This window comes from Phyllostomus discolor, chromosome 3, assembly GCF_004126475.2.
Source record: "Phyllostomus discolor isolate MPI-MPIP mPhyDis1 chromosome 3, mPhyDis1.pri.v3, whole genome shotgun sequence".
NCBI classification, from domain to species: domain Eukaryota; kingdom Metazoa; phylum Chordata; class Mammalia; order Chiroptera; family Phyllostomidae; genus Phyllostomus; species Phyllostomus discolor.
In genome coordinates, this window is record NC_040905.2 from 70,675,344 (window position 1) to 70,685,252 (window position 9,909).

Here is a 9,909-nt window from a genome sequence, read left to right on the forward strand (position 1 = left end):
TCTATCTTCCGACAAAAATTTTAACATCACCCACTGAGACCAAGAGGAAATTAGTACAATATGGAAAGACGATCAAGAAAAAGATCTTTTCTTTCAGAGATAGAACTCAAATTGTCATCGCATTACTCTAGGATACTAAAGATTAGGCATGTCTCTATTTTCAACATTCTTCTCTCTGTCAATAATCAGAAAGTGGTTTATTTTGGAATGCCTTGGAGCTAGAGTGCAGAAAGGAGCAAAAAAACAATGTAAAGATGGTTATATGACATTGGCTTCAGCCAAGGGGACAAATAAAGGAAGCATTTATCTGTCTACTAGCTCTTGTCTTTCATTGATAAAGTATTGCCCTATGGGCTGTTAACTTTCCCACATTTCCTAGTGCATAAGGATCAAGCAATTCATGCAGGCTTCCCAGCTGAGCATCTGTAGGTCAGGAGGTGAAAGGTTCAGGGGATGCAAATAAGGCAAGGTAGAGTCAAGTTAACCTATGCAAAGCTTGTCAAAGATTGCACAGAACCTATGCAGCAGAGCTGAAATCGAGAGTAAAAGCAAGAGACACAGAGCTGTTCAGAGCCCTAGTACTCTCCAGTGGGTAAGGTGTTCACAGTGAAAATGAATTTTCATTATGTAGTCACCCTATCAATATTTCTTTTTCTTCCTCTAAAGTGGATCAAGCTGTATCCTATATATATATATATATATATATATATATATATATATATATATATATATATCCAGAACTGTATAACAATAATCTAATAAGGCATTAACTAAAATGTTCCTTTAAGAAAATAAGTGGCCGTCTCTGGCAGAGAGCCCACCTCTGCTTCAAACTGGACCAGCCATTCTGGAAAAGACGATAATAAACAAATCAGTACAGGTAAAACAAAATGTGTTGTTTGCTGGCTGTTGTAACTCATCTATAAAATATGTGTTCCCATGGAAAAATATTAAAAAGACCCACCTGTTTCCTCTCCCTTCGTACCCCCTCCTGTCCCATGCCGTGTGGCAAATACATACTGGGCAGGGCAAAAGGATTTATGGGTCAAGGTGTTGGTATCCTACCTCTATCTTTTCTAAATGGTATATCACATTCCAGTTTATTAATGTGAAAATTAACCAAGACTAAATATTGACACTCTCCATAACTGCCATAGTGTAGCTAATTCAAGGGTAAAATAACAAAAATTCATGGCTTCAGAGGTTGAATTTGGAATACAAGTTCATACAGAAAGTATGTATGGGCCAATACTCTGCCCTCAAGTGTTAGTAAGCTGAATATGCAAGTATATCCTTTCAAGTTGAGTGTGTATCAGGAGGGCATTTATTTGTCTTGTTTTGAGCTTCACCTGTGCCTCACCCACCCAGAAGGATTATAGAGGGTGTCACTCTCCTCATTGCCACAGTGGAAAATTGTAACCCACCCTGCCATTCTTTTGACATTGTTTCGGTAAGTGCTGACTCCAACTAATATGTAGCTTGTAGATGAACAGCATGTTTGTATAAGAATCCTAGAATCTAGTTTCAAAAGATAGACTCCAGCCTTCAAGCATCCCAGCTCTGAGACATTTCCTGGCCTTCAGCCATGGAGCCAGGATGACACACACAAGACCATCACTTGCCTTATCAGATGGAGTGTGCTAGTATGCACATAGAGAACTTTTCAACCCTCTCCCTCCATCTCTTTGTTCTGTTCCCCTCTCCCTCCTTTTAAAAAACTTCTGCTTTCACTGAGAGATGGAGATGGGCTTTGAGAGACCTGAGTCCCCCATTTTCCAGATGCCTGGCATCTGCAAATAAACTGCTTTACTTTACATCAAAAAAAAGAAAGAAAGAAAGAAAAGAAATGGCAATTATAAGAAATTTCTATAATAACAGTAATTTTGAATTATGTTCTTAGCCTATGGGATAATTTGTTCCACTAAGTTAGTAAACTTTTTCCTCTAAAAATAATATTAACTAAGCCATGAAAATTGGTTTATTTTCCCATTTTAATACTTAAGGGAGAGTCTCAAAGAATAGAATAAGGGCTTGGCAATTGTATAAAGAGAAATTCGTGAGTTTTTTAAAAAAGTTTTTACTTTAGCCCTGGCTGGCATAGCTCAGTGGATTGAGCGTGGGCTGCGAACCAAAGTGTCGCAGGTTCGATTCCCAGCCAGGGTACATGCCTGGGTTGCAGGCCATAACCCCCAGCAACCACACATTGATGTTTCTCTCTCTCTCTCTCTATCTATCTATCTTCCTCCCTTCCCTCTCTAAAAAATAAATAAATAAAATCTTTTAAAAAAAGTTTTTATTTTTTTACCTTTTCACTCCTTCATTTATTTTTCTCACCTATTACTCCTTGCTTGTTATGGCAACCACTAATTTGTTCTCTGTATCTATGAGCTTGGTTTGTTTCATTTTATTTATTGTTTGTTTTTTATATTCCACATACAAGAGGTCACATGATATTTATCTTTCTCTGTCTGACTTATTTCACTTAGCATTATGCCCACAAAGTCCGTTCTTTCTTTTCTTTTTTTTTTCTTTTTTTTTTTTGGCTGGGTACAGAGAACTTTATTGATGGTGCATGACAAGGCAGAGCTCCCTAAGCCCCTCCCCTCTTCAGGGGGTCTCGGATGAAAACTGCAAGTCAGGAGATTCTCTGTGTTAGGGGATCAATTTAGGGCAAGGACTCCCCAGCCACTGAGGGTCTTTCTTCCTGTATCTGGGGCTGGTGGTCCAGGGGGCTCTTACGCCTTGGACGTCATATGAACCTTAAGGTCTACCACCATATTGCTATAACCAAATTCATTGTCATACTAGGAAATGAGCTTGACAAAGTGGTCACTGAGGGCAATGTAGTCCCAGCATCAAAGATGGAGCAGTGGGTGTGACTATTAAAGTCTCAGGAGACAACCTCATCTCCAGTATAGCTCAGGATGCCCTTAAGGAGTTTCTCTGATGCCTGCTTCACTACCTTCTTGATGTCATCATATCTGGCAGCTTTCTCTAGGTGGCAGGTCAGATCCACAACTGACACACTGGGGGTGGGGACAGGGAAGGCCATGCCAGTGAACTTCCCATTCAGCTCAGGGATGACCTTGCCCACAGCCTTAGCAGTGCCAGTGGGGCAGCACCTTGGCCATCACACCACAGCTTGCCAGAGGGCCCATCCATGGTCTTCTTAGTGGCAGTGATGAAATGGACTGTGGTCATGAGTCCCTCCACAATGTCAAAGTTGTCATGGATGACCTTGGCCAGAAGAGGCAAGCAGCTGGTGGTACAGGAGGCATTGCTGACAATCTTCATGGAGTTGTCATACTTGTCATCACAAACCTGGGGGCATCCTTAGAGGGGCAAACATGATGACCCTCCTGCCTCCCTGCTTCAGGTGAGCCCCAGCCTTCTCCATGGCAGTGAAGACACTAGTGGACTCTACAACATATTTAGCACCAGCATGAACCCATTAGATGTTTGCGGGACCTCGCTCCTGGAAGATGGAGATGTACTTTCCATTGATGACAAGCTTCCCATTCTCAGCCTTGTCTGTGCCTTTGAACTTGCCATGAGTAGAATCATACTGGAACATGTAGGTCATGTAGTTGAGGTCAATGAAAGGATCACTGATGGTGACAACATCTACTTTGCCAGAGTAAAAAGCAGCCCTGACCAGGCACCCAGTATGGCCAAATCTGTTCACTCCAACCTTCACCATCATGTCTCAGGGTTGAGGCTGGCACTGCCCAGGAAGACACAGCTATCTGTCAAACAGGAGGAGCAAAGAGCCACAAAGTCCATTCTTGTTTTCACAAATGGCAAAATTTCTTTCATTCTTATAGCTGAATAATATTTCATTATGTATATCACAATGTCTTTACCCATTCATCCATTGATGGATACTTAGGCTGCTTCCATATTTCTGCTATTACAAATAGTGCTGCAGAGAACTTGACTATGCATATATCTTTTTTAGTTTGTATTTTTACTCTCTTAAGATAAACAATCAGAAGTAGAATTGCTGGATCATATGCTAGCTGTAATTATAATTTTTTGTGGAACTTCCATGTTGTTTTCCATAGCCATTACACCAATTTACATTTCTACCAACAGTGTACACAGGTTCCCTTTCTCCACATTTTCTCCAACACTTGTTATTTCTTGCCTTTTCAATAATAGCCATTGTAACCGGTGTGAGGTGATATTTCTTTGTAGCTTTGATTTGCATTTTGCTCTTGATTAATGATGTTGGGCATATTTTTATGTACCTGTGGGCCATCTGTGTATTATCATCAGAAAAAATGTCTATTTGGATCTTATGCCCATTTTTAAATTCAGTTGTTTTTTGGCTATTGAGTTCAGTGAATTCTTTATGTATTTTACACATTAACCCCTTATTAGGTATATGATTTGCAAAAATTTTCTTCAATTTGATAGTTTGCCTTTTTATTTTTTGGTTTCCTTTGCTGTACAGAAGCTTTAAAGTTCGCTGTAGCCCCACTTGTTTATTTTTGCTTTTGGTGCTGTTACTTTTGGTAAGCAATTTAAAAAATCACCAATACCTATGTCCAGGAGCTTATGGTTTTCACCTATGTTTTCTTTGAGTTTTATAGTTTCAGGTCTTATGTTCAAGTCTAATCCTCTTTGAGTTAATTTTTGTGTGTGGCTGTAAGGTAGTCATCCAGTCCCATTCTTTTGTAGGTCACTATTCAGTTTTTTAACATCATCTCTTTACTCTATGGTACTAAAGATTAAGCATACTTCTATTTTCAACATTATTTTCTCATTTTTAAAATGTTATTCCTCTTAAATATGTTCTGAAATTATTGAAAATTGGTAATAACTTTTTATCAGGAAAATGAATCCTCATAAAATATTTAACATAACTTTTGAGTAGAAAAGTAGTGATTCAAATTGTGGAATACAAGCAGAAAACACGTTAAATATTTTTATGCACTTCAATTTGAATTTTTATTTTAATAAATTCTAAAATATACATACCATTTTAATTATTCCCACTAAGAAATTAATTTTAGGGCAGAGTAAAATACTAATTTTGCAACTTTCCATTTTAAATTTGTATTTATTTTTATAATCTTTTAAAAAACTGCCTTTTCTGGGCATTTATACTAATTGAATTGATGCCATTTATATTTTAATGCAGAAGGTATTAATGTGGCTTATTCTGGCCTTTCTACCTTTTCCAACCCTTATTGTCTGGGTTTGGCTTTATACTATATTCCCAGTAGGCATTATTAAAGTAACTATGTTCTCTTAGAAGGAGATAGTCTGAATAATATTATTTAAGGAATACTTGTCATATAAGAAAAAAATTATGGCAGTTTTAAAAACCATATAATCATCAAATAAAGAAGACAAAATACATGGAAAAATATACAAAAATGAATAAAATAATATAGACAATAACGTTTAATTGATAATAAGTGTACATACACGTCTTTTACCAGAGAATACACAACTCAGTTATATTAAACAGTCATTAAAATTTATGACTTATTGACCACAAAGAAAGAAACTCACTGAATTAAAAGAATAGAAAACATATGACCATATTATTATATTATGATACAGTAAGTTCAGAAGTTAATGCAAATATAAGTAAATAGTAAGATAAGGCTGTAAAATTATTTAAGCAAGTTAATAATAATGTAATAAAGGCAATATATTTATATACTATTTCTAAAATCTATTTTAACATCTTTGTAAAAGACCACATTGAAATTTAAACAAATGAGAAAAGAGCTCTGGCTGGTGTGGCTCAGTTGGTTGGGCATCATCCAGCAAAGTGAAAGGTCACTGGTTTGATTCTGGGTCAGTGCACATACCTAGGTTGTATGTTTGGTTCCAGTTGGGGTGCCCATAAGAGGCAACTGATCAATATTTCTCTCTCACATTTCTGTTTCTCTCCCTATTGCTCCCACCTTTCTCCTCTATCTAAAAAATTAATTAATAAATATTTAAAAATGAGAAAACTACAGGAGATTATTAAGGTTATAAAATACTAGTGTCCATGAACTTATGTTAATATATTTTATATCTTAATATAGTGAATTTTCTGACAAAATTAAAATTCTCATTATTATTTCAAAAATTAGAAAATCAAATCAGACCAATGCCAATGGGAAACTAGAAAATTTAAGAAAGAATTATCACTAAAACAATATCTTGTCCATGCAACTCTATTGGTGAATTCATACAGTATTAAATATTGACTAATTCCCAGTTTTTATAATCTCTTTCAGAATATATAGTTGAATTGAATATTATGTATTCTTCCAATATTAAAAATAGACAAAGGTAGCAAAAAGAAAAAATATGTAGAATAAAACATGTTATATGTAATAACAATGAAATACCACAAATTGAATTTAATAATGTATTAAAAATTAATCCACAACAGCCAAATAGAGTTTTTCCCAAAAATGCAAATATATTTTTGTATAAATCATTGAACAAATAGACTCTAGATGAAAAAATTACATGACTATCTTGAAAAATGCACAAAGACATTTGGCAAAACTTGACCACCATCCTAAGAAAGACTCTTATTAAAATGACAGTGCTACAGAATATCTGCTTTAAATGAGCATACAACTACATATTAATGGGCAAACATTAGAGGCCTTCTCAATAATATTCTTTTAAGTCTCATAGTAATGCCATCTGTACTAATTGCTATTTAACCTCATTCTATCCAAAGCAGTAAGACAAGAAGCATAAATAATAGATACAAATTTTGTTAACAGAATAATAGAATTATTATGTTTAAGATGGATGCTCTATCTCAAAAACCTAAGGAAATATACTAAAATACAACTAGATTTAAAAAACAAGTTCATTAAGGAAATAGACACAAAAACTAAATTTAAAATTCCAAATATATCTTAAAAAGTAGCAATAACAATTTGCAAAATACATTTAAAAGGTAACTTAGAAGTAGAAATTAAATAAACAAAAATATGTGAATAATGTACAGAGAACATTATCAAATTTGCTAAGTAGTATAAAACCAGATTTGATTCATACAAAATACAGAAAGTTCTTGATAGTAATAAAGAGTGTTAAAAATATGGTAATTTTCTCCAATTTAATGTAATTCCAAGTAACCTCCTCATTAAATCAGTTTTGAATCTAATACAATCACATTTTTTAAGTGATTATGTAAAACAGAAGAATTTTGGAAAAGAAAGTCATAAAGGGAAATAAGAATCACATTAAAATCCCATGAATTCATCTCCATATCTCATTAAAAGAATGTTTTAAAGTTTTTAATTAAAATATGCCTGGCAAAAAAGACCAATGATGTCTAGGCCTCCTGTCAGTCCATCTATATTGTAGCAACTTAGTTTACTTCTGGAAAATACTGTTTCTTAAAAAGAAGCACTGCTAAAGTAGCGTGCAATGAGGAGACTCAGGCACAGAATTTTATTAATGCCTACACAGATTTTAAGAACCTGGCCACACAAATGAAAACTTAAGGCAAATATAAAACACAGTTTTAAAATGAAAGAATTTGTATAATTTTCTTACCAAGGAAGGGAGATACGTTTTTCTCTTGAAAATAGATCTCTTTAATGGTTTGTCATAAATGTAATATGACTTTAACCATTATATCTCATTTGAAATAAATTTAATATAAACTTTAATGAGATGTTAGTAATTTTAGTTATTTTCTTTTATAAAGTCTTTTATATTGATTTACAATTAAGCATGAATGTAAAAAAGTTAAAAAGTTAATCCCGTCAGGGAAAAGGAAGATAACATGAGTCTTAATACTCACTCTCCAACAGCCGCCAACCATCCTCCCTTTATTCTAAGAAACTGTTATTTCACAGACATAGATGCAAATTAGTATTTAGGTTTATCAAATATGTTATTGCAATTTGAAAAAGTAGAATGGTCCTTAATGGCTTGTATCAACATAACTGAGGTTCCCTGATGTTCTCTCAAAAACCCCAGTTCTTACAGAACAGCCATTTTCCATCTTCTCTGTTACTTCTGTGTAATGCTAGGATGTGATGAATAAAATATACAAACATTTTTCAGTTTTCTGGATTATATATTTCTAACTCTTACAGTCTAATACTTTTTGTTTTATCTTTAGCTGTTATACTGCTTCATATATATTTACATCTATTGTATCTTCTTTCTCATTTGTATTTGTAATATGTATATTGTCCCTCAACCCACTTTAGAACTTCGAATTGTAAACCCCACCTTGTTAGAAAATAATTTTAACATTTTTATGTTCTTTCCAGTTTAGATACCTGGAATTGCTTTGTCTATCCCTTTCTCTTCCCCTTCTTTCTCATTTTCTTTGTCTTTTCCTTCTCATTATTATTATTTTAAGTGTATTTCTTGAGAACAGCATATATCTGTTTGCTTCCTAATTCTAATCTGTGTCTGTTTTTAATAGTTTTAATCTGTTGACATTTAGTGTAATTAATGTATTTTAGTTTTATTTATTCTACCATAATCTGTTTTAGAACACTTTATATTTTACTTTTTTTCTGCTTAACTTATTTTAGCCAACTATTTTATTGATTTTCATCTAAGTTTCTCCCAACTGGTTTGAAGATTTTGTATTTCTTTTTCTGTAGCTGTGATCTCTCTTAATTACTTTATTAAACACACAGGTAGGAATCTATTATCATTGATTTTACTATTGTTACCTACTATTTGCTCACTAAAACCCATTGCCTCTCTTACCATGATTCTAGTTTCATCTTCTTTTGTTTTAGTCCTTCCTCCCACATAATAAAACCTTTTCTTTAAGTTTTTTTCTTTTTTCTCTATTTTTTTCATCCCATGATGAAATGAGAGTAAGATTCATGATAGGTTTTTACAGGCATATCTAGTTTTATTGCACTTTGCTTTATTGAGCTTTGTATATATTGCTATTTTTACAAATTGAAAGTTTATGGCAACCCTGCATCTAACAAATCTATTAGTGTCATTTTTCCAAGAGCATTTGTTCATTTTGTGTCTCTGTCACATTTTGGAAATTCATGTAATATTTCAAACTTTTTACTAATATTTTATGTGTTATGATGATCTATGATCAGTGATCTTTTTAAAAATTTTTACTAAATTTATTGGGGTGACAGTGGTTAATCAAATTATATAGGTTTCAAGTGTATAAGTGTACCGTCCTGTAATATATCATGTGTATATTTCCTTCTGTGTTTACCACCTATTTGATCCCCTTTCCATTTTGCAACCTCTCTCCCACCTCATTTTTCTTTGAAAACCACCACACTGTTGTCAGTGTTCTTTGGTGTTACTATTGCAATTGTTTGGGGCACAACAAACTGCCCCCACATAACATAGTGATTTAAATGTTGTCTGTATTCTGAGTACTCCACTGACCAGCCAGTGCCTGTCTCTCTCACACTCCTTGGAACTCCCTCTTTTCTGAGACACGATGACATTGAAGTTAGGCTAATTCATAATCCTGCAATGGCCTCTCATTGTTCACATGGAAGAACGAGGCACACACTTCTTGCTTTAAATAAAAGTCTAGAAATGATTAAGCTTAGTGAGGAAAGTGTGTTAAAAGCTCAGATAGACTAAAAACTAGTCTTCTTATGCCAAACAGTTAGACAAGTTGAATGAAAAGAAAAAACTATTGAAGAAAATTAAAAGTACTACTCCAGTGAACACAGGAATAATAAGAAAATGAAAGGTTTTAGTGGTCTGGATAGAAGATCAAACCAGCCACAACATTCCTTTTAGCCAAAGCCTAATACCCAGTAAGGTTCTAAGCTGCAGAAAAAAAGTTTGAAGTTAGTTGATTCATGTGGTTTAAGGAAGGAAGCCATCTCCATAACATAAAAACACAAGCACTGATGTAGAATCTGCAGCATGTTATTCAGATGATGTAGCTAAGGTAATTGATAAAAGTTG

The 9,909-nt window shown here is 34.1% G+C and overlaps 1 pseudogene; it reads right to left on the reverse strand.

The window, feature by feature from the left end:
* Positions 1-2,804: 2,804 nt before the first annotated feature.
* LOC114498121 lies at positions 2,805-3,765 on the reverse strand (annotated as a pseudogene).
* Between the last annotated feature and the right edge of the window lie 6,144 nt (positions 3,766-9,909).